This window comes from Hemicordylus capensis, chromosome 13 (genome assembly GCF_027244095.1).
Source record: "Hemicordylus capensis ecotype Gifberg chromosome 13, rHemCap1.1.pri, whole genome shotgun sequence".
NCBI classification, from domain to species: Eukaryota; Metazoa; Chordata; class Lepidosauria; order Squamata; family Cordylidae; genus Hemicordylus; species Hemicordylus capensis.
Genome location: NC_069669.1, coordinates 11560432 through 11585726, shown reverse-complemented (window position 1 = coordinate 11585726; position 25295 = coordinate 11560432). Strand labels below are relative to the sequence as shown.

General features: G+C 43.8%; 1 protein-coding gene and 1 long non-coding RNA gene across 13 annotated transcripts in view; one reads left to right on the top strand and one right to left on the bottom strand.

The window, feature by feature from the left end:
- Positions 1-25295, bottom strand: part of RBFOX1 (RNA binding fox-1 homolog 1) — a 1664339-nt gene that overhangs the window by 1261449 nt on the left and 377595 nt on the right. The window lies entirely within an intron of this gene.
- LOC128336432 (uncharacterized) overlaps positions 1-25295 on the top strand; it is a 38568-nt gene that overhangs the window by 5863 nt on the left and 7410 nt on the right. The window contains exon 2 of the long non-coding RNA XR_008311970.1: positions 15415-15555. This is a non-coding gene — a long non-coding RNA (uncharacterized LOC128336432). The remainder of the gene's footprint in view (positions 1-15414; positions 15556-25295) is intronic.

Here is a 25295-nt window from a genome sequence, read left to right as displayed (position 1 = left end):
CCCCTGCTTGTCCCTGGTGCCACCCACTTCCGGAGTGAGCACCTTCCTCCTGTGAATGTCCTCCCTCCAATCTCTCCCCAAGGTGGTAATCTTGAGCCCCAAGAGCTCCCAGGTGGCTAATACAATGATGCTATTTTTAAAAGAAATTACATTCAAAGGGTATTTCTTTTCCATCACATTTAACAGCTCAAAAATCACCAGCAAAAAAAAGCTCCTAGCAGTCAACCCCAACTAACTGGGCAAAGAGGCATCTTCATTTTTAACAGGAGGGGAGGAACATCTTAGAGACTAGAGGCAGAACATAATTTATGCAAAACCAGACAACAGTTTGCAGAATGCTTCCTGTTAGCACACTTTCAGTTTCTGCCAATTATTTTGGAGCACCCATCACGACCCTTTCAATATGTTGCTTGGAGGAGGCATTCTTGCCAGCCGCCCTTGTTTGGCTGAGAGATCTCAGGGTTGTGGAAACAGATCCCTGCTAGCCGAATATCTCAGTAAGACGGATTCTCAGCCAAGTAAGGAGGCTGATTGAATCCCACTCTTTGGCTTCCACAAGTTCCTCTCTCTGCTCTCTAACCAGGCTGATTCCCTCCTCTTTGGAGCTAAGCTTCTGTCTAGAGCGAGAGAGTCAGCAAGGAATTGCTGAAGAGTGAAAGAAAGGCGAAGCAGTGAAATGGATCCGTCCTCCCAGGCCTTTCATGGGCAGCTGTCAATGAGAGCATCTGCTGGAGCCCATGTCTCAGCAGAGGCTCATTGCTGACCATATGGGGCCCTTGAAATAGCCATGCTGGTGGGAAGGAGAAGCAGCTGCCGATACAGCTGGCCACCCATGGCTCACAGGTTCTCTCCTTCTGGTGTTTTTTGATGGCTGCGACTGAGCTATGGGGCATGGGCACTGGCCCACCCTGGAGAGATAAACTGTGCAGAGAAAAACACAGTATGGGAGGAAAGAGGCAGCAAAGAGGTAGGATGGGAAAATAATAATAATAATAATAATAATAATAATAATAATAATAATAATAATGCAACAGCAACAACATTGATAATAAAATTCGGCCATCCCAGGTCTTTGGGAAGGACTTGATGTCTGGATAAAACAAACCAGTCAATAACACTTGTCTGACTGTGTAAATAAATAATAATAATGCAACTTTACTGGGAACAGCCTATATTTTGCGATGATAACGATAATAATAACAACAATATTGATAATAAATTTCAGCCATCCCAGGTCCTTGGGAAGGACACTATGTCTGGTTAAAACAAACCAGTCAATAATACCTGTCTGACAGTGTAAACAACAACAACAATAACAACAACAACAATGATCATCATCATCACCCAGAGAACCATTTGTTATGGAGTGGCTGATAAATAATAATAATATTTAAAAAATAACTTTCTTTATTAGTCACTCCATAACAAATGGTTCTCTGGGTGTCTCACAGCACCACAACAGTAAAACAAACAAAAAATCCAATAAAAACATAAAAGCAGACAAACAATAACACAAAATAAACAACACAATACACATTTTAAAAACTTTTTTAAAAATCCATTTTTAAAAGTCCGAGTGAACAGAAAGGTCTTTACTAGGGATTTGCATAAAACGGATCTTGTGTTTCATTCCAAGCTCGGAACAGAATGCAAGATCCGTGGAACGTTCCATTAGCACAACTGGTCAAGCCAGTTGTTCCGACAGAATGACCCCATTCCGTTGGACGGTTCTGAGCACTGTTTTGAACTCCAAAATGGTGGTCTTCTGGCCTCTCTGCACATGTAGCGGCCATTTCTGTGGTGGTGCTGAACAGGCAAAAGGCTGCTGTGTGTGAGCAGAGTCAGGCACCATTTTGGACTCCATTCATTCAGATCTTTAAGAATGGGCATTATATGTACATATATGTATTTTATATACTGGTATTATATGAACTGGTATTATATAATATAGGTATTATATGTACTGGTATTATATGTCTTATATTTAAGAACTGGTATTAAATGAACTGGTATATGTACTCATGTTTGTGTGTGTGTGTATAATACCAATGCATATCATATCTGTACTGGTGTTATAATATTATCTATATATTTAATTCTCTAAGGCATACCTGTGGCTAATCCCATGCATGGCAGCTCTTGTGAGAGTTTGGAGAGCTGCCGGATAGGCGAGCCACGGGATGGGTGGGAGGGGAAAAAATGGCAGCAGCGGCTGGCCTGCCAGCAAGTGGCGGGGATGGTGCCAAGAAAACGGCGGCGATGGGGGAATGAGGAGGCGGCAGCAGGGGGTGCGTGGCGACAGGTGACAAACTAGAGGTGCTCTGCGCCTGACCCAGCTAGTTTTATAATATTATATACTATATACTATATACTATATACTATATACTATATAATATTGTATTGTGTTGTGTTGTACTGTATTGTATTATTATTATTTATTATTTATTTAACATATTTTTATACTGCCCAAAGCTTATGTCTCTCGGCGGTTTACAACAAGATTAAAAAGTAAAACATTAATTAAAAACAAAACCAAAAAATTTAAAAGCAAGAAATATAAAACACAATTTAAATTTTTAAAACAATATTCTAAAAAAATAACATTAAAACAATCAAAACAATATCAGTTAAAAACCTGGGTGAACAGATGCATCTTTAAAGACTTTTTAAAAGTTGTCAGAGATGGGGAGGCTCTTATTTCACTAGGGAGCGCATTCCAAAGCCTCGGGGCAGCAACGGAGAAAGCTCATCCCTGAGTAGCCACCAGACAAGCTGGTGGCAAATGCAGATGGACCTCTCCTGATGATCTCAACGGGCGGTGGGGTTCATAACGTATAAGACTTATACGTCCTATATAATATGTACCATATTATATGTACATATATTATATGTATGGTATTTATGTGCCCCAGTTAATCACCTGGCTGCCACATTTTGGACCAACTAAACTTTCTGAACATTCTTCAAAGGCAGGCCTACACAGAGTGCATTCCAAGTAGAGTCCAATCAAAGAATTACCAGGGCATGTATCGGGGTAGTTTGGAATGCCCACATTGTGTCAGCCGTCTATTAAAAACAGATGTAGGATGCATCGAGGAGGAGATAGATTTAGTTCTAGATGCCTGCTGGAGCTGCCCATAATTGCACAGTGAGTTCATTATATAAAGCCAGTCCCTTGAGCCTCCAACGTCCCAGTTAAGCAACAGTAATAGAAAGCAGCTGGAAGAGGACATGAGGTCAGCCGAATCATTAGCCCCGAAAATTGCATCACTATCACTTCTGTCTGACAGCAAGGCTTTCACACATCACCACACTCCTAAAAAGGGGAGGTCAAACAGTCAGCTGAACTTGGCACACAGGGACTCCATTAAGAATGAACTGTAGCTCACGATTCGAAGGAAGCCCACCTCTCGGAGACTTGGAGAGGAACTTAATGAATTTGCGAGTGCTTCCCTCCGCCCCGATCTCTCCAGCCCCTCCATTGCTTCTGGCTATCAGGTTGCTAGGAAAGAAGGCAATCGTGCCTGGACTGGCCATTGCAGTTCTGGTGGTGCTCTACCCGTACTGATTTATTTCTAAACCTGCAGGGACTAAGGACTATGCCCAGAACATTGCTCTACTATGTCATGATTAGAGTGATATTTTAATGTGAGCGTGTTGGACTAGAACTAAGGACCAGAATCCGCAATACCCCACTCCACCATGATGCTTGCTCGGTGGCCATGGGCCAGTCAGTGAGGCGGGTTTCATGATCCAAGAGACCCGCCTGGGGAGGGTGAGTGGGGAATGCCGCCCTCACAACTGCTGGCTCCATGACGGAGCTGGCGGGGACTGGGAGGATTGGGGGCCGCGTGGACCCCGGAAGCTCTAGTATGCCCCACGTGAGCGCGCAGGGCATACTGTAGAGACCCCCGAGCCAGTAGGCTGTTTTTAAGCCTCCCGGCCAGGGATCTACTCATGAGTAGCTGTGGTGTGGAGCCGTGCCACGGCTACTCACAATTTTAAAAAACGGGTTTGTGGAGCACTCGGTCTGCAAACCCAGTTTAAGGGGAGGACTAATTTAGTTAACTGCCAGGAAGTCACCGGCCTTGCCTGTGAGCCCAGTGGCTCCCACGATCAGGTGAAATCGGGCTAGCTCAATTTCGCCTGATTGTGGGAATAGCCCCAGTCTCTCCCAACCTAACTGTCCTACCCTTTAGGGTTGTTGTGAAGTTGAAATAAGGGAGAAGATGATGCACACTGCCATGAGCTCCTAAGAAGGGTGGGGTAAAGAGGAAACACTCTTCAAATTAAGCCCAAACTAAAAGTCCTACCCAAACAAGAAAGCAAGTGTGTGTATATATGTATATATGTATATATGTGTGTATAGATAGAAAGATAGATAGAGATAGAGATATAGATAGATAGATAGATAGATAGATAGATAGATAGATAGATAGATAAAGATAGATAGATAGATATATTCATTCATTCTCAGGATTACAAGCTAAAAAAAAAAACTAGCTACAAAAGGGAAAGTAATGGGGGGCGGAAGTAGAGGAGGGAGATCAGCTTGAGGATGCCAGTGTGAAGAAATGAGTTTTAAAAGCACATCTAAATACATCAATGAAATAAGCTACATAGATCCCAGGAGATAAAGTGTTACATACCAACGTAGGAAGCTGCCTTCTACTGAGTCTGACCATTGGTCCATTTAGCTCAGTATTGTTTACACTGACTGGCAGTGCCTCTCCAAGGCTTCAGACAGGAGTCTTTCCCACTCCTACCTGCCAGGGATTGAACCTGGGACCTTCTGCGTGCAAGCAGCTACTCTATACCACTGAGATATAGCCCCAATCCCCTAAGGTGAATATCTTGCAGCCAGCAGTGCTCACATGTAGTCACCCATCCAAATGCAAATCAAGGCAAACTCTGCTTAGCATGCTTGCTACAATGGCAAGGGAGAAATGTGCTCACAACCACAGATTCCAGGGTAAGAGAGGGTTAACCCAAGAATCTGTGTGATTGTCTGGGGCAGTGGGAATCCTCCCAACCCAGAAGTTCCAAACCGGGGTAACCCAGATCCTCTACCCAGGTTCAAACTGGGGTAGGATGAAAATGGAGCCCATCCTGTTTTCTGAGGGTTCGGCAGGGAGACCGGGCTTAGCCTGCTCGCCCCACAGACAACCAGTCATGCAGCCCACATGACTACTGGCTCCATCACGGAGCCAGTGGGGGCTGCGGGGATCGGGGGCCACCCAGCACCTGGAAGGTTCATTCTGGGGCCACCCCAGAGGCCAGGAGGCTTCTTGTTGCCTCCCAGTTGGGGGTCTACTCATGTGTCGCCACGAGCTGCAGCAGCACATGATTAAAAAAACCAAAGGTTAACAGAGCACTTGCTCATTTAACCTCATTTAAGGGGGAGGAGGAATGAGGTGGGCTAGCCGCCATGGAACCACCGGGCTTGCCCGAGCTCACTAGAAAGCAGGCTAGGCTCCCTTAGCCCATTTTCTAGTGATGGTGAGAAAAGACCTTCATGAGAATTTCAGATAATATTGGAAAGTTCAGAAGAAATTTCTCAGAATTCCCTCCCCCCACCTCCCATTTTCTCCCTTTGAGAAATTTTGGAGAAAATTTCAGGGGCGTATTCTCCAGAAGTCTAGTTTGGTCATTCAAAGAAAGAAAGGGAGGGAGGGAGGGACAGAAAGAGAGGGAGGGGAGGGGAGGGGAAGGAAGGAAGGAAGGAAGGAGCCATCTTCCAAGTGTACCATGCAATTCTTGGTTATAGGCTGGTCCAGAATCACACTGAACATTTCTACAGGAAGGGCTGCTGCCTTTGTACTGATGCAAGAATGTATGGTCCAAAACTGTAACACACTGGGATGAAGACAAATATCTTTGTCAGTGCTTGGATGTGTTCAGATTGCATTGATCTACCCAGGGTTTTCCAACAGGCTCCATTTATTTATTTATTCGATTTCTATACCGCCCTTCCAAAAATGGCTCAGGGCAGTTTACACAGAGAAATAATAAATAAATAAGATGGCTCCCTGTCCCCAAAGGGCTCACAGTCTAAAAAGAAACACAAGACAGAAACCAGCAACAGACACTGAGGTCCTGTGCTGGGGGTGGATAGGGCCAGTTACTCTCCCCCTGCTAAATAAAGAGAATCGCCACGTTAAAAGGTGCCTCTTTGCCAAGTTAGCTGGGGTACATGATCCATTCTGTGTTCAAGAACGGATGGCAGTGATAGGAGGAGGAGGAGGAGGAGGAGGAGACATTTCCATCACATCAATTGCTTCTGCATGTTCAGTCAAGGCGAGTGTCTCTCCTCTGCTGCCTTGATGAATTTCTGTTCGAATGGTAACAACCCTTCTATCAATGTCACAGACTAAATAAGTTTGACTATGTGCTGATGTTTCTCAAATTGTTTCTACTAGCAATAGTTCTGGCTGGTTTGTTTGGAGACAAAATTAATGATGATACACCAAGGTCATTGTATGTCTGCTGTACGGAACAGATGTTAACATATTAGTCCCACACGCTGGTTGCGTACCGGACTATAACGGCTTGGGTTTGCCATTGTGCAAACTAATGCAACTGAGGGGAGACAGCCAAATACATTCGGGGCAAGTCTCACCAGGTCCCAGTAAAGGACAAATGTCTCAAAAGCTACCACACAGACACAAGCTATTATCCGGTACAAGAAGGAAAAAACCTTCCTTAGTCAACCCAAATACTCATATGAGAACAGATGCGACATCCTGGCTGTTGATGTTGCACTGCTTAGAAATCAGAAAGGTCATGCACACCATCAAAAACTGGGCAGGAAAGATGCCCACTCCCAATTTTTGAATGTGTGTGTGCAAACTAGGTAGGAGGGAAAACCTTCCAATCAAAATAGAAAGTGCTGGTTATCTATATATTTATTTCTCCTGGGTGTGCCATGGAACATGTGTCCTGACAAGCCAGCTGATTGGCTGGGGCGCAGGCCAATGGTGGCGGCGGGCCGGCCTGCTGGGACTGGGAGGCAAGTGGCAGCTGCGGAGGCTAGCGGCAGGCTGCAGAATCAGTACTCGGCCCCAGCTGCGGAGGCGAGGCGGCGGCAGGCCCGGCGGTGGTGGTGCAGCGGCAGGCCGGCCCGCTGGAAATGGCTGGCACTGAGAGAAAAACAGTCCTCTCTTTATAAATATGTGTTTTAAAAAAACAAAAACATGGAGTGTGCAGGCATGGTGAAGCTCTTCTGGGAGGATCTTCCAAAGCCAAAGGGCTCTTTTGGTGAATCCACATTGTTAGTCCGCACTGCTCAGCCCCACAAGACACCCTAAAATGGTTGTTCAGTGGCTCCATCCATCCTCTAGCTCATGCTTTCCATAGCTGTGTCATGCAGTGAAAGTGGAAAGGGGATAAATGGGAAAGGACCGACCGATAAATACAGCTGACCAATGCTCAAGGAAAATCCAGGTTCAATTTGAGAACATTTGCAGTTAAATGGAGGGAAATGAGTTTAGATATATATAGCTAGCAAAATATTTCAGGAAAGCTGTACAAAGACATCTCTTCCTGTGTTGGCATGGAGAGATTAATTGTCCCTTAGCACCTGTACTAGGGTCTGTAGATCTATATTGTGAGATTTTTTTCTTAGCAGGATTGGGTCAGTTGAGTAAGGCGATATCCCCCACAACACAGGTCAACCCCAAAGTCCTTTATCAATGCAAACTAAAATGCCCCTTTCACATTACAGCCTCACTCCCTACTGACATCAACTCAGCCTCTTCAACATTTTAAGTCTCCTCAGTAATAGGCTTATGTCAAACTTGCCATCTTCTCCTTAATATATTCAACCTGTGTTTTTTAAAAAGAAAAATTCTACTCAACATTGTGAATCAATAGACTTGCAGTTCCATCTGCCGAGATCTTAAAATTGCCCTCTGAGCTTCTACCTTCCCAATGAAAGGAGAAGAGATTACCACCGCTTTAACACACCAAGGATCTCTGCAGTGTGTTCAACCATTTCAAAAGTACCCCACTGGCTATTATCCCCAGATCACCAGCATTTTATTGTAATCTTCCAGAAGGATGCATATTTAAAAAAAGCTTTTAATCCTTAGAAAGACATGCCATAACAGCTGATGCTTATCGTTGACTAGGATTATAAAAATAACATGCCGCACTGGGTGCATTGCTATAAACGTTAGACCCGTGCAAATTTGGATGTGAAAATTTGGATTTTATCCTAAACTGCCCTAAATTGGTCAAAACCAGTAAAACCTGAATCCTTAATGGCTAGGGATTCCCATTTGCTAGAACTGGGTCGGCCTGTTCAACCCAGTTCTAGGCACGAACGGAACCACTGGCTGGTTTATTAGAACCGGTTCACAGGCCGGGTGGTTTGGTCTGAGTTTGGTTTGAACTCGTGATGGAACTCAAACCAAACTTCCCAGAGTGGTTCCGTGCACACCCCTAATCCTGAGGTCAAATCCTATCCACCATGGAGTGGGAAGGGTCTGGAATAATGTGTTCTGACATGAAATTAGCACCCCTACATTCCTTTCTCCATTACAGTTTGTTGCTCATCGACTGTTTTGCATTGGGTTTCCTCCCCTCATTTAACAGATTTGACAATGAACACATGACAGGACACACACATTTAGTTCACCAAGTGGGAGTTAAATTGGGTGGTTTGGATAACTTCATGGAGGAGAGTTCTATCATTGGCTAGTAGTTGGAGGGCTAAAGGCCACCCCCAGCCTCAAAGGCAGGATGCCTCTGAGTACCAGTTGCAGGGGAGTAACAGCAGGAGAGAGGGCATGCCCTCAACTCCTGCCTGTAGGCTTCCAGAGACCTCTGGTGGGCCACTGTATGAAACAGGATGTTGGACTAGATGGGCTTCCTTGGGCTTGATCCAGCAGGGCTGTTCTTATGTTCTTAAATGCTGGAAGGGACACCACGCAATTCATGGTGTGAGATTCTTATTTTTTACCATCTCAAAATGTTCCTGGAATGTTGGAAATTGGGGAAGAAAAACACTAGAAAAACCATAGAATGATAATAATTTTCTTCCATTTAGCTGCTTCCCCCTTTTGCTCTGCAAGGCCCTGCAGCAGCTAAGAGGACAGTCCCAAAAGACTGCTTTAAAACAAGCTTAACTGAAAAGGGAAGCAACCCAGTATTTCCAACTTCTTTTTTTGGTGGTTGGGCAGAGGGAGTGTATTGTAAAAGGTTCCTTTGGGTAATGGGATTTCTTCAGGAAATATTAATTCCTTGCCTTTCTGCCAGGGGACAAAAAGATGCTGACCTTTCTTTGCCATCCCATAATTCTAAACTTCCCTGGAATATTACCAGGGGACAGAGAAGAATGTTCTCTGCTCCTCAGCACTAGCAGCTCAAGAGATTTCTGCACAGCAAGGTGTTGATTTAGATCGCATTAGGAGTAAAAGTTCAGGTGTGTTGACCTTTTGCGATCTCATCTACAGAAAAAGAGTATTATCCTGTCCAGGACAACATTAAGGGCTGAATAAATTAATCGTTATTTCCACTACACCTAGAATACATAGGGATATAGAAAGCTGCCATAGTCAGACTATTGGTCCATCTAGCTCAGTATTGTCTACACAGACTGGCAGCGGCTTCTCCAAGGTTTCAGGCAGAAGCCTCTCTCAGCTCTATCTGGAGATGCTCCCAATGAGGGAACTTGGAACCTTCTGCATGCAAGCGTTAAATGGCTCCATTCCCTAAGGGGAATATCTTACAGTGACACCAGTGTGCCCTCTAACAGGGATTCCCAGATGTGGTTGACAACAACTCCCAGAATCCTCAAGAAAAAGCCATTGCAGCTGGGGATTCTGGGAATTGTAGTCATCAACAGCTGGAAATCCCTGTTAGAGGGAACGTGGAGTGACCCTGTAGTCCCCCATTCAAATGCAACCAGGGCAGACTCTGCTTAGCAAAGGGGACAAGTCATGCTTGCTACCACAAGACCAGTTCTCCTCAGACCACCCACTCACCATTCCTGGTGGATTTTCTGGATTCTGTTTCATGTTCAGGGTTTGCCTTCTGCCATTTCAAAAAAGTTGTAGATTGTTCTTTTTAAAGTCTCCCAGGAGACAGTGTGACTCCCCCGCAACCTGACATGTGGCTTCCTAATTGTTTGTTATGCCTGACTGAAGTTTTGGTTGAAGGTGAATACTCCACACAGTCCCTCTGGCAGCATGCAGAGCTGACTGTTACGAACATGAAAATGGCAAATATTTCAGCAAAAGTATTCGAATACAAATACGGTGCTTCTGAATAAAAGTTCTTAAAGTGGTTTACATAAATATAAATCAATAAATGGAATGGCTCCATGTCCCCAAAGGGTTCACAACAATCTAAAAAAAAAACATAAGATAGACACTAGGGGTATGCACAACACTGGCTGGCCCTTTTCGGTTCAAGTCCAAACCAGACCCGGACCGGATCCCTGCACCCCCTCGAACCCCACTGGTTTGTTTCGGGGTGTGTGTGGTTTCCATGATTATTTTTTTTAAATGGCCACCATAGAGTGGGAGCCATAGAGTCCCAAGTGCAGCATGGCCAAGAAGAAGAGCCCTGCTCCATCGGCTAGGCCTTTTCGCTGCCCGCATAAGCCCTACTAACTTGGCAAAGAGGCACCTTTTCCACGTGGTGATTCTCTTTATTTAGCAGGGGGAGAGTAACTGGCCCTATCCACAGGCTTTGTCCATTTAATCTTTACTGATAATTTCAGCTCTTGCTGGAACTTGTCAATATCTTGTAGACTATGTTTATATGATTTTAGTCCGGATGTTTTATTGGAAATGGGATTCTCTCTTGCAAGACTGGTACTAAAACAGCGGATCTATGACATGGAAATACAGACCGATTGGTCTTTAATTCCTAAGTATTTTTTGGCTCACAACCTTATAATATTAAACCTGCAAATTATTTAGATAAGCTCATAGTTGTCAAATATTGCAGGATGTTTACATTGTCCAGTTTTAATGTGTTACCTTCAGCTGATCTAGAGAGCAGATTTAGAGGAATACTTAGAGAGCAAAGATTATGCCCTTGTAGCTCCAGAGAACAGGAATCAATTTTCCATATTTTACTTCATTGCCCTTTTTATAGGGATTTTCGCTTCTGTTACATCTTTCCTTTATCGGCTGATCTCCCAGGGCATACAGATGCATTTTATGTTAATTATTTGCTCTCAGATCAGAAGGAGGAGGTAACAACTAAAGTTGCTAATTTTAGTGTGGCAGCTAAGAATGCTAGACAACCAATAGTAAACCAAATTGTGTAAACTGGAGATATTGAGTAGGATGAGATAATATTAGACCTTTTGAATATATGTTTATATTGTATGTATTTTTGTGTACACTTCTTTTATTATTATGTATACTCTACATTTTTGGTCTGTGACCATAAATAAATTAAACTGAAACTGAATAAATAAAATATTGCATTGTGGGATGCAGGAGGACTTCCTCTTCCCAATCCCACTTTGGAATTGGGGTCGCCGAAGAGGCGCCAACCTCTTTGGTAATGTGAATAACCTCTGTATCTCTCACACTGAAGTGTCGATGTGTGTGTGTGTGGTTTGTTGTGGTGGTGATGGTTTTGCCAAAGTGCTTGAAAAATAGTGAAGATAACTGGGATAGCATAAATGTGCCCGAGCAGTTTTTAGGCTCTATGCAAGAGTTTGTGAGAAAATTGTAATGGGATGCTTAGCTGGGGCTTCACAGACAATTTTCACTTTCACTGCTGCTAAGACCCACTACAGGCGGGCCTTCCATTTGTTCACACACACACACACACACACACACACACACACACACACACACACACACACACAAAGTCTTGTGTTCTTCTGAATAATCCTCATCATTATTCTGCAGTCTAATAAAATGAGGTTGTCACCTATGATTTGATTTCACCGATTCTAGACTGTTTGCTATCCCTGTAGTGTTCTGGATGCCCATTTCTGCTGATTTACTTCGGCATCCTTATATCCCACCAAGGCAGCCACAGGTAATTGGATTCCTCGCTGTGAAGTGAGGTGGAGGGGGGTGGGATCAACAAGGGGGAAGAAAGGCTGTTAAGGCTGTTTCCCCCCTAATGCTCCTCTAAAAAGGCAAAATGACATGACTCGGAGACAGGTAAAGTGCAACTCAAGTTTTAATCTGAATCTCATTTCCATCGGCGGCTGGAGAGTGTTTAGCTCATTCTTGGGGAACTACAAGTTCCCCCAAGAATAAAGCTGAAACCAGGTGGAGGAAAACAAACAAACAGAGAGGGAAGATGCAGAAGCCACTTACATGTGAGTAAGAGAACTGGGTGCACAGCCGATGTTTGGGATGAAATGTACTCTGCACCATCTAAAGATGGGTCATCTCTCGCTTGAGCCATTTCAGGAAAACTCCATTGAAACATCTATGCAGGGCTTTCTATGCAGAATTCCAATACAGACTAGTCTTCACACAAACATACAAATCAGTTTTAATGTGGCTTAGCGACATTAGGATGATTGTGTGAGCCCACACCAAGTTGGTTTATGGGCCAAGAAGACTCTGGGATTCCCACCTTGAGAGGTTCACACAATCATCCTAACATTGGTGACTCACGTTAAATATTGGCCTGGTTCAAACAAACATTCAAATCTAGGTTTAATGTGGGTCACCAACATTAGCATGATTGTGTGAGCCCACACAAAGGTGGTTCATGGCCCAAGATTAATCTGGGATCCCCACCTTGAGGGTCCACACAATCATGCTAATGTTGGTCACCCACATTAAATATTGGCCTGGCTCAAACAATCATTCAAATCTAGGTTTAATATGGGTCACCAACATTAGTATAATTTGTGTGAACCCCCTAGCCAAGGTGGGCTAAGATGCTCATGTGCAGTGCCAGGATCAGGGATGATCCTGGCACTGCCTACCTGCCTTACCCTGCTTTCAACCCTGGCCTTTAGCCAGTGTTAACCCTGGCACCGGAGTTGGGTGGGTGTTTGAGCTTCATGCAGCCCTAGCACACACAGACCACGGTGCCTAGACTGCCCGACTCCTGGGGGATTTCCCCAATGCACCACACACATCGTGTGGTGCATTGTGGGATATCCAGAGGTATTGTCCCAGCCTCCGGCGATCCTTGCTGCTCCAAGCATCACAGATCATGCGGAAACACGATCCGTGCTTCCCACCAGCAAGGGAAGATCATCCAGGCGGAAGGTAAGTTTGGCTCAGCCCACCACCCAAAATCCAGCGGTCATGTGCACAGCCATCATATCTTCCTGTTTAGACTGGGACCTTGCATGGGCAGCTATGGTCTTCTGGGCTCTGGGACATTCTATTTACAGCTTCACCTCCTAGCTTGACCCCTCTTGCCTCTGACTCAGTAGCTCCCCAGGGCTTACCTCTGGCACAGCATCTGAAGGCTGAGAGATGCTTAACGAGTCCAATAAAAAGTCTTGCAACTTCTTGCAAAAACGAACCCTATCTCAGAAGCTTATAAAACACATCCTGTGTTTAAAAGTCCTTAAGCCTGGAGACCTGCACAATGCAAAGCTTCCTCAAGGGGCCTTCTCTAAAGATTCCCAGGATTTCAGAGGTTGAAAAGTTTTACAAAGCATTGAAGGTGTACTTAGCTTCATCAAAGAACCCACATTCCAGCTGATTCATTGTTAGGGCTATGCTGAATAACCTTTCTGTTTCTGAATCAAACGTTTGTGTTGGCAGGGGAGGAAAGATTGCTTGGGAAAGACCCTTAACTGTAAGAGTGTCAATTGAAGACTGCCCTTTTCATCCAGGCTTTTGTCCAATAAGCTGTCCTTTGCTCTTTTTAAACTTTTAGCTGTATTTGTTTATGTTTTTATTGAATTGTTTATATCTTACTGTTTTGCTGGTCAATGACCGAATAAACTTATCTTATCTAATCTATCTTACTGTTAACACATGGTGATTCTCTTTATTGAGCAGGGGGAAAGTAACTGGCCCTATCCACCCCCAGCACAGTTCCTCCAGTGACTGTTGCTGGCATTTATCTTATGTTTCTTTTTAGATTGTGAGATAGGGAGCCATCTTATTTATTTATTATTTCTCTGTGCAAACTGCCCTGAGCCATTTTTGGAAGGGCAGTATAGAAATTGAATAAATTAAACAAACAAACAAACACCGCCCTGTGGTCTTAGGATGAAGGATGGTGTGTTTGTGTATATATAATCAAGGAGGAAGATGAAGTAATGTGAAGAAACAAAATGCTAAAATAGCATCACAGAGAGGAAATAATGGCAATGAATACACACACACACACACACACACAGAGACAGACAGACTATATATTCATTGCCATTATTTCCCCTCTGTGAAGCTGTTTTAGCATTCTGTTTCTTCACATTACTTCATCTTCTTCCTTGATTAGTCATATGAATGATCCCAGCCAATCAGGGATCATATGATGAATGGTTGCTACAAAGTGAACTAGATTTGGTGACATGTGACTTGGGCAAATAAGGCAATAGCGAGTGAGGGATTTCAGCGATTTCAGTGAGGAATCCTAAAATGGGTCAAGTGACTGGCTATCCACCCGCACCTGTTCCTTTCAAGTGTATATATCAAACTTTTACTAACTTTCTTTCAGAAAAGGTGGAGATAGTCACCTCACTGGAGGATGAGGAGGTCACTTCAGGTGGTAGATTACTGGGCAGCAAAATGCCCCTCTGGTGACACCATCCAAATAGTTATTTCGATATGCCCAACGCAGACTTTGTAAGGAGTGCCTCTCCTCACTCCCTTTGCAAAGTTTGCAAGGAGGCTGCTAGAACCTCCCCTCCTTCCTGTTCCCCATGCACTTTCAAAGCTTGGAAGAATTGGTTTGAAAGGAAGGTAGGGATGTGCACAATACCACTCCAGGCAGTTCATTCCCTGAGCCAGTTTGTTAGAATCCATACCAGATTCCCCTTCGCAAGCATGCCGAACCAGTTGAAATTGACTGAACCAGTTTGATCCCAACCGAGCCTGGTTCAGCTCAAACTTGGATCAGCCCCCCTTTTTGGAGGGCTGGTCTGGTTTGAGCTTGAACTGGTTGAGCTGAGCTGATTTGAATCAAACCCAGTTCGATTCGAACCAGTTTTGCATATCCCTAAAGTAAGGCAAACTTTTGCACCTCCCCTCAGGCACTGCAGTAACCTGGGCTGCCCTTGCCTATGGTATTAATTCTAGTTCAGAAATAAGACAGGGAATTCAGAATTCCAAAAACAAAGAAGAAATTTCAATGGAGGAATACATGAGAGGCCTCCCTGCCACCAGTTAAGACAGATGGTTGCACTGTAGCATTAAATGTTGTCCTGACATCCTTTGCAACTTCACGGCAGTTGTTTGGAGACTTGGATGGATAGTAATTCAGTTCATATGGTTAATTTTTTATTCCCCAATCAAGAATTCATGGAGGTTATTGTGACATTGCTGCAAGTATCTGAAGAGCCATAGCATGTAAATAATGGATGGGACAAACGGTGTGCCAACCAGAGCTTCCTCGCTTGGGGAAACGCAATTTGTGTCTGCGCAAACCTGCATACAGGTAAGCAAAGGATATTCTTGGTGCATTGTGGTAATTCCCTTGGCTTCATAAAAATTAAATGTGTCGCTATCAGAGGTGGAGTCTCAGTAAACATGAAGCACTAATCCAGTTTCTCTACCACTTGTAATGACGTTCCTTTTCTCTCCCTCTTTTTAAAATAGTTCCTTATATGCACGCACACCATATCCAAATAAGCTGAACATGTAGCTGATGTATTTGGAATCTCAACTTTAGAGGGCTTCATACACTGGTCCATGAGCCAGTTTGTTAGAACCCATAGGAGATTCCCTTTTGAAAGCATGCAGAACCGGCTGAAATTGAACGAACCAGTCCGATCCAAACCGAACCTGGTTCAGCTCAAGCTCGGATCAGCCCCCACTTTCCATGTCAATTTGTCTGGCACAAAAGCCCTGAATGGTAGTTATGGAACCCCTACATATTGTGGAGGATTCTGGGGGACAGAGGGATGTTCTAGTGTGCATTTTCTCTTTGTGCTCAAGCAGCGCTGGGAATGCGGTTGAGCCATTATTGGAATTCGATAGAAATCAATAATAATAATAATAATAATAATAATAATAATAATAATAATAATGCAGTTTTCTTTTCGGTGGTGGCCCCTCAGCTTTGGAACGCCCTCCCTGAAGAGGTCCGCCATGCTCCCTCCCTCAGTGTTTTTAAAAAAACTTCTTAAAACACACCTTTTAAAGGAGGCTTTTTAATGCTCCATTATTATTATTTTTTGTTATATCTGGTAGGTTTTTAGCTTCTTTAGGTTTTTATAATTTTCAGTTTTAATTTGAACTTAATGATTGTGGCTTTTTAATCTGATTACTTTCTTCTTTTTTCTTTACTTGTTTAATTTTGTTAATTTTATTACTTTTATTCTATCTTGTGTCTATCTTATTGTTGTGAGCCACCCCGAGCAGTAGTGCACGGAAGGGGCAGGGTATAAATATTTTAAATAATAATAAAATAATAATAATTCTCTAAGGCATGGTCTTGGTTCATTTGAGGGAAACAAGATGGATCACCTTCAGCAGGTGGGATGACCCCCAGGCACTTCTTGGAAGCAACGCCCCTGCATTGTAATCTGAAATAGCTTCAACACTGCAACCAACGTAGCTAAACAAATAGAATTTTTGTTTCAGTCATTTAATTTCTTTAAAAAAAAAAAATCCAGCCACAAGTTATTGTGCATATTTGCAAACTGGAATGAATCGCCGTTTTGTCATTTGATGCTGCATATTAAATTATCTGGTCAGGTTGTATCTTCCTCTAAGATTAACTGGTAATATAATTACTTGGTTACAGGGCAAGAATGGCAGAATAGCCCTACATGCAACTGCCTGTGTTTCTCTTTCAGGGAAAGTTAATTAGGTTATTTAATTACAATTCCATGTTGTCAACAAACATTGTACCCACTGATTGTGGTACAAAGGCAGAACTCGCTTGGATGTTGGCTTCTGGGTGAGTCATCCAAGGCAAGCCCCAAACCAGCAAGGGGTCTTGGGCAGTTGTGGGTATATGAGGAAGCAGGTGGGATGGTGTCATAAAGTAATAAATACAACTTGCAATTTTTTGTTAGAAGTTCAAACCAGTTGAACTGGCTGGTTCAAATCAAACCTGGTTCGAATCAAATCTGGTTTGAATGGAACCCAGTTTGATTCAAACTGGTTCTGCACACACATTATATTGTTATGTGTAGATATAACACATATGTAGAGAGTTTTAAAAACCTCAGAATATGGCTACATTTTGGAATTGTCAGAGACTGTGCAATTTTATATTATGTATGTAAGAATTAGATAGTTGGATCTTGTATCAATTTCTTTTAGGGTTTTTATGTGGATGGACATTTCATTGACTCTTTTTCAAGGTGGTTAATATTTTTTGCCAATAACAATAATAATGAACATTAATTTTGATTTAATAAATAAAATATATGTTTACAAATTACACTCCCTGTATTCAAGAAATTGTATTCAAGAAAGCAACCTCATATGCAGGGGAGGGATTTCTCTGTCTTGGGTATCACCACTGAAATGGCACTGCTACCTCTCAGACATGGGGAAAGATGGCAATAGCATCCAGAACTCAGTGGGCAATTAAATTCTGGATGCCCATAAAATGCTTGGTATTTACTTATGGCCTCATATTATGGATAAGAAACAGATATATGTGGAACTTAATTGATAATTATTTTGATATTGGGATAGATACAATAAGCTTAGACTACATGGTTGAGATACGGTAAGGATTAAGCTATGGGTTATGTGGAAATGTTGAATGAATATAAGATCTGAACTATGTTTTGTATACACTATCATTTGAATATCTATATCTATATCTATATCTATATTTAGAAATGATAAGCAAGTTCATTTGGGAACAGGCATCGTTTTCTTGACTTTGCCCATTTTTTAAAGCACTAAACCAGTGATTCCCAATCTGGGAGCCTCCAGGTGTGGCTGAACTGCAACTCTCATCATCCCCAGCTACCATAAATTGTAGTGGGGGTGATGGAAGTTGTAGTTCAGCAACATCTGGAGGCTCCCAAAATGGGAACCACTGCGCTGAAATGTCCGAATCTAATCCCAGCACAGCATCAATTCATTGGTTCTTAATGGTGTCTACCTTATGTTTCTTTTTAGATTGTGAGCCCTTTGGGGACAGGGAGCCATCTTTTTTCATCTTCTGAGTAATCCTCATAGAGAATCTTTGTTGAAAACTGGTACATAAATATTCATAGTACTAGTAAACATTTTTTCATACTGTATACAGTGGGGGAAATGACTTGCATAGCAAGCCAGAGGTTGCCAGTTTGAATCCCCGCTGGAATGTTTCCAAGACTATGGGAAACACCTATATCGGGCAGCAGTGATATAAGAAGATGCTGAAAGGCATCATCTCATACTGTGCGGGAGGAGGCAATAGTAAGCCCTTCCTGTATTCTACCAAAGAAAACCACATGGCTCTGTGGTTGCCTGGAGACTTTACTGTATTTATCCAAATACAAGACAACTCTGTATTATAAAGGACTCCGAGCCCCTTAAAAATGGAGGTTAAATACAGATTATACCTGCATTTACCCCAAAGGAAGAGGACTCTGAATTTAAGATGACTCCTGAGTTCTAACATGAAGGAAATTGGAAAAAATCTAGTCTTGCATTCAGGTAAATACAATATATTGAAGCATTTGCATTGTCTAGGGATGTGCAGAACCTGTTCGATTGTGAACTGGTCTGCCGCAAACTGGGTTGGTCTGAGTGATTCAATTGTGAACCACTTTGAAATGGTTTGCGCTGGTTCATTGAATGGACCAGCCTAGCCATTCAGTAAAACCGATCCGGCTCATGGACCTGTGGTTCGGACCGAATTTGGAACCGCGACAAATGGTTCGTGCACATCCCTAGCATTGTCTACTAATATTCTACATAGTATTTTTGCTTAGCCTGATTTTGGTAAAAGCCTGGGTATCCTAACTCAGAATTTGAGAAGCATTTTTTCACAGCTTCCTGCTTACCTTTACATATTGCCAATACTGCCCTCTCCAGCCTATATTATCTTCTCAAAGAGAGGTCACTTTTAAACTGAAGTAAATAAAGTTCAGGGGTTTTTTATTTTGGAAATCACCGTGGGTAGCTGGGACAGAAATGAACCTATTGAGATGAGGGAAATGGACTAGACAGAAGGTGCGTCTAACTGCAATCAAAAATTAATTAGAAAAAAGGAACAAGCCAAAGGACAAACATCTGTGAGAGAAGGACGTGAATGAGATAAACAAATCCAGTGTATGACATTTAATTTTGAGTTAGGATCAGAATCCTGCTGGGCTACAGACAGGGCAGTTTGTAAATGCTTCAGGGAAATGGCGAGCAGATGATGAAGCGAAAGAAGCAAAAAATATGTTCACTTCAAATCAGTGGCATTGTTCACAGGGAGAATGCCAACACTGGGCTCCAGAAATAAGGTGGGCAGTGAGGGGCGGGCTTCAGCAGGGTTAGGGGAAGGATGGAGTCAGTGTACATAGGAACATAGAAAGCTGCCTTATACTGAGTCAGACCCTTGGTCCATCTAGTTCAGAATTGTGAACGCAGACGGGCAGTGGCTTAGGGGAGGAGAGCTGGTCTTGTGGGAGCAAGCATGACTTGTCCCCTTAGCTAAGCAGGGTTTGCCCTGGTTGTATATAAATGGGAGACTGCAGCTGCTCTCCAAATTATCAGGCAGGAAGCTTTCCCAATCCTACCTGGAAGTGGCAAGGATTGAATCTGGAACCTTCTGCATGTAAAACAGGTGCTTGGCCACTGAGCTGTGACCCCATCCCTGCACTCCTTAAGGTCATGCACACAACCCAAATCTCTGGGGCTAGGGAAGGCTGGGGCAAAAGCAGGATTATACCTACCTTCCTCTACATGATCATGGGCTTCTTCCCTGCTTCACTGAGCTGCTTGCCCATATGATGCCACTCAAGCGAGCAGCTTGGTGATCTGGTCAAGATCTGGTCAAGAACAAGGCCCAACCTCCAGAAATCCCACAATGTACCACACTGTTTACATAATACATTGGGGCAACATCAGCTGCCAGGATGCTCCTTCGTTTCAGCTCTATGGTCAAGCAGCCTGCTCACTGACACGACTCCCCTCCAACCTCACTTTTAGTGCAGGTATAAAATCCACCAACACAACGGTCATCCACTGAATGCCACTCCACTGACACAACATGACCGCCCACCAACATGACCGCCCACCAACACAACTGCCATCCACAGAATGCCACTCCACCAATATGACCGCCCACTGACACGACTGCCCATCGACACAACTGTCCTCCAACCTCACTTTAGTGTGGGTAGAAAACCCAAACTACCCAGTCGGAGAGTGCTGAGACCAGGATCAATCCCAGATCTCCATACGACCAACCCTACCTGGGTATGGCCGGTCATGTGAACAACCTTCCTGTTATCTACAACATCTGGCTTTGGCTTACACTCTCAGCTTGCCTCCAAGTCCTTAGGGTCCAAGCCACACTTGGAATACTGCATCCAGTTCTGGTCACAATACCTTAAGAAGGACATTACTGGAAATGGTGCAGAAGAGGGCAACCAAGATGATCAGGGGCCTGGAGCAGCTTCCTTGAGGCAAGGCTACAACACCTGGGGCTTTTTAGTTTAGAAAAAAGATGACTAATGGGAGACATGAGGTCTACCAAATCATGCAAGGTGTGAAGAAAGTGGATAGAGAGAAATTTTTTGCCCTCTCACATAGCACTAAAACCAGGGGTCATCCCATGAAACTGATTGCTAAGAAATTTAGGACTGACAAAAGGAAGCACTTTTCCACACAACTTGTGGAATTCTCTGCCACAAGATGTGGTGACAGCCAACAACCTGCATGGCTTTAAGAGGGGTTTGGATAACTTTATGGAGGAGAGGTCTATCGTTGGCTACTAGGCGGAGGGCTATAGGGCACCTCCAGCTTCAGAGGCAAGATGCCTCCGAATCCCAGTTGCAGGGGAGCCACAGCAGGATAGAGGGCATGCCCTCACCTCTTGCCTGTGGGCTTCTCAGAGGCATCTGGGGGGCCACTGTGTGAAACAGGACGCTGGACTAGATAGGTCTGGGGCCTGATCCAGCAGGGCTGTTCTTATGTCCTAGTTCTTGCTTAGTCTTCTTGGCCCTCTTGGCCCCAGCTTCAAACTGCGCACTATCAAAAAGCGGCTGCTCAGAGTCCAGGTCTGACAGCCACGCAGATGCATGCTGGGACAGTCAACTTGAAAGGAAAACAGGCTGCGCTGATGGGAAAGACGACGGTTGCAGGGAGGTTAGGAAAGGGTGATGGATGCTGAGCACCCGCACGCACTGATGAGTAAAACCAACCAGCTGAAATGACAGTGGCCTAATAATAAATAATCATTAAAGCAAACAAGGGAGGTAATGAACACACCACAATGTACTCACAAGTCAGGAATAAGAATGCCAGCACAAGAGGCGAGGGGGACGGTGCTAAATATTGGCTTTGTTTTATTTGTTCTAGGAATGTAATCCACTCTGAGCTCTCATTTGAGAGCCCGAGGAGAATAGGCATGGACAAAATAAATTTTAAAATAATAATATCACAGAGAGAGAGAGAGAGAGAGAGAGAGAGAGTTCTTCACTCCAGCTCTGTAAGGGAGGCAGAGAAAAGGGAATGGGGAGGGGCGAGAGTCTGGCTTAGTCCTAATCGGAGTAATTAATCTTGCAAGCCAAACGACATCTCCAAGCCCTGTGTACGATGCCATCCATTAAAAGTACAGTTCATTAGTGACTGAGGCAGCATCCAGTAGAGCCAAATTCAGAGTTGTGTCTGGAAGCCCTAAAAGTGTTTCTAATTATTTTACACAGGAAAATAACATAGGAAGCTGCCTTCCTATGCTATTTAAGAGAACGTCTTCTTTGTCACAAACCCCACCGCCCATTCAGATCATCTGGAGAGGTCTGTCTGCAGTTGCCACCGGCTCATCTGGTGGCAATTCAGGGATGGGCTTCCTCCATTGCTGCCCCGAGGCTTTGGAATGTGCTCGCTGCTGAAATAAGAGCCTCCCCGTCTCTGACAACCTTTAAAACCTTCACCCCTGCTAACTTCGCAAAGAGGCACCTTTTAACGTGGCAATTCTCTTTATTTAGCAAGGGGAGAGTAACTGGCCCTCTCCACCCCCAGCACAGCATCCCTCCAGTGACTGTTGCTGGTGTCTAGCTTATGCTTCTTTTTAGATTGTGAGCCCTTTGCGGACAGGGGACCATCTTCTTGATGTATTATTTCTCTGTGTAAACTGCCCTGAGCCATTTTTGGAAGGGCGGTATAGAAATCGCATAACAAAATAATAAATAAATAAAAAGTCTTTAAAGATGCATCTGTTCACCCAGGCTTTTAATAGAATTTTGTTTTGATGGTTTTTATACTGTTTTAAAATATTGTTTTAAAATTTTTAAATTGTTGTAATATTTTAACTTGTTGTTGTTGTTGTTCTTTAGTTTTAACTAACGTTTTACTTTTTCTGTTTTTACTTTGTTGTAAACCACCCAGAGATGTAAGTTTTGGGCGGTATAAAAATATGTTAAATAAATAAATAAATTATACCGAGTCAGGCCATCGGCCCATCTAGCTGCTGCCAGCCAGTGTTTTGTCTACAACTGGCTGGCAGTGGCAGTCTGAGGTTTCAGGCAAGGGTCTACCTGGATATGCTGCCAGGGATTGAACCTGAGATCTTGAGCATACCAAGCTCTCATTAGGGATGTGCACGAATCAATTTTTTCGATTTGATTTGTATCCGAATCGAATCAAGGTAAAGCAAAGCTCCTCTGGCTCTCTCTCTTCTCCCATGAGGCAGAAAGGCAGAATGGTGGCTGCCTGCCTCCCTAAGTACGTTTGAAAATCCCTCCTTTGAACAATCCCCACCCTTGTCCCTTCTTCCCAATGTGGGGTCAGTCAGTCAAACAGAAGTCTTGAATGAAACCAGCCAATTTAGAACCTGGGGGGAATTGCGAGCCAAATTATCTACTACTGAGCTACAGCTCTGTCCTTATATAGGAAGCTGCCATATACAGAGTCAGACGCTTGGTCTATCTTTCTAGAAAGAAACCTAAGACAGACACCAGCAACAGTCACTGGAGGGATGCTGTGCTGGGAGTGGATAGGGCCAGTTACTCTCCCCCTGCTAAATGAAGAGAATCACCACGTTATAAGGGGCCTCTTTGCCAAGTGAGCAGGGGTAAAGTGCTATTTAGTTCAGTGCCTAAATGGGAGGCTGTCTGGGATCTGACACATGTCCTTTGAGTTTCACAAGAGGAAGGCAGGATATAAATGTAATTGATAATCATGAATAGGATTAGGCTGCATGGTGCCATATCAGGGATTCTGAAACAGTTTCATGTGGAGTTGCACTAGATGATCTTCCAACTCTGAAATTAAGTGATTCCCAATATGGGGGAGATCCACTAGTCCCCTCTGTTCTCTGCCTTGCCCACCTAATCATACATAGGAATATGGGCAGCTGCCTTATACTGAGTTGGACCATTGGTCTATCTAGCTCAGTATTGTCTTCACAGACTGGCAGCGGCTTCTCCAAGGTTGCAGGCAGGAGTTTCTCCCAGCCCCATCTTGGAGATGCTGCCAGGGAGAGAACTTGGAACCTTCTGCATGCAAAGCAGGTGCTCTACCACTGTGGCCCCATCCTCAAGAAGAGGGAGATCCAAGATCTAGTACTCCTTCTCTGGGAATTAGGCTATGAAAAGGTTGAAATCTGCCCAAGATACCAGAGGCAGGTATCTGGAGAGCCTCTGCCTGTCAGAGTAGACAGTACTAAGCTAGATGGGCCAAGGGTCTGACTCAGTCGACGGCAGCTGCCTAATATTGTATTGGTTCATGCTTATCTTTGTTAGTAACTTTGAGTAAATAACCATAGTAAATACTTACTAATTAATAGCCACCCTATAAATCTGAAATTTGCATTCCTCAAAACTGTTGACATGTTTGCTTAACATTGGATATTTGTAATCTCATCTACGACAGTCGTCTGTTAAAATATTTGTAGCAGGCAAACACCAAACAGGTGTGCACACACACAGCCAAGGCGCATTGGTGTACAAATTCCTGCCCTGCTGTCCACAACAGCTTTTGTGTACATGTGAGATTTGGGCAGTTCTAATGGCAGGGCTCTGAGCATCCAAATGGCAGGCATGAAATGCAAGTCAAAGGATCTAGCCCCAATAGAACCACGGCAACTCTGTGAAGGTAAATGAGACAGGATAAACAAAGTGATCGCACAGCCATTTACATATAAATAATAATGGGATGTTAATGCTGCAAATCCTTATACATCAACCGAGAGTAATTTGGAACCGTAAACATCATTTTACTTGGTAAACATACGCACACAGAGTTACTATTAGAATTATGTTAATATTAAAATTTCTGCAGTAATTTAGGGAGCTCAAAATCTCAATTCATGAATTCATTTGGAACAGAAACCGGATGGTGCTTACCAAGAAATAATTGGTTTCTTGCTAAAGTAAACTGATGTGATAACTGTGTTCGGGCATATAAAATAAAATGATATGGCTGGAAATCTTATCTCTGGCAGAATTACTGGCCGATTGTAAAGATGCCTAATGCTACCATGGTCATTTTCAGTGTATTTTCTTTGGCTCAGCTAGGCTTCTCGGCCAATGTTTCCCCCCAGCGTTCTCCAAAAAGTGTCCTGTATAGGAAATTATAACAGGTGGAAATCGTCATTCGCATATAACCAGATTTCTGTTTTGTAGCCAGTGTGGAGGGTGCAGGGGGCGGGGGAAGCAGTTCTTACTGCCAGATAAAATGGCTGGCATACAATTGTTTATGGCAGGCAGAATTATTAATAGCCATTAGCCATTATAGGCAGACAGAACCTCCATGTTCAGAGGCAGTATAGCTCTGAATAATACCTGAAGTTAATAAAGTTCGGGGGGGGCGCCTGCCTGTCACTGGGGGAATACCCACGTGGTGCATTGTGGGATATCCAGGGGCCAGGACGACCCCTCCTGGCCCCCGTACCTCTGTGCTATCAGGGGCTGGGCATGTGACCTGTGCACCCAGCAGCATAGGAGAATTGTGCGTGGGAAAGGTAAGCTTTGCAAGGCGGAGGTGGAGCTAAGATGGCAACAGAGAAGCAGCTTGGGGCTGGAGCTCGGCTAGCCTAATCTTCTTGCTTATTATGCTCCTACTCAC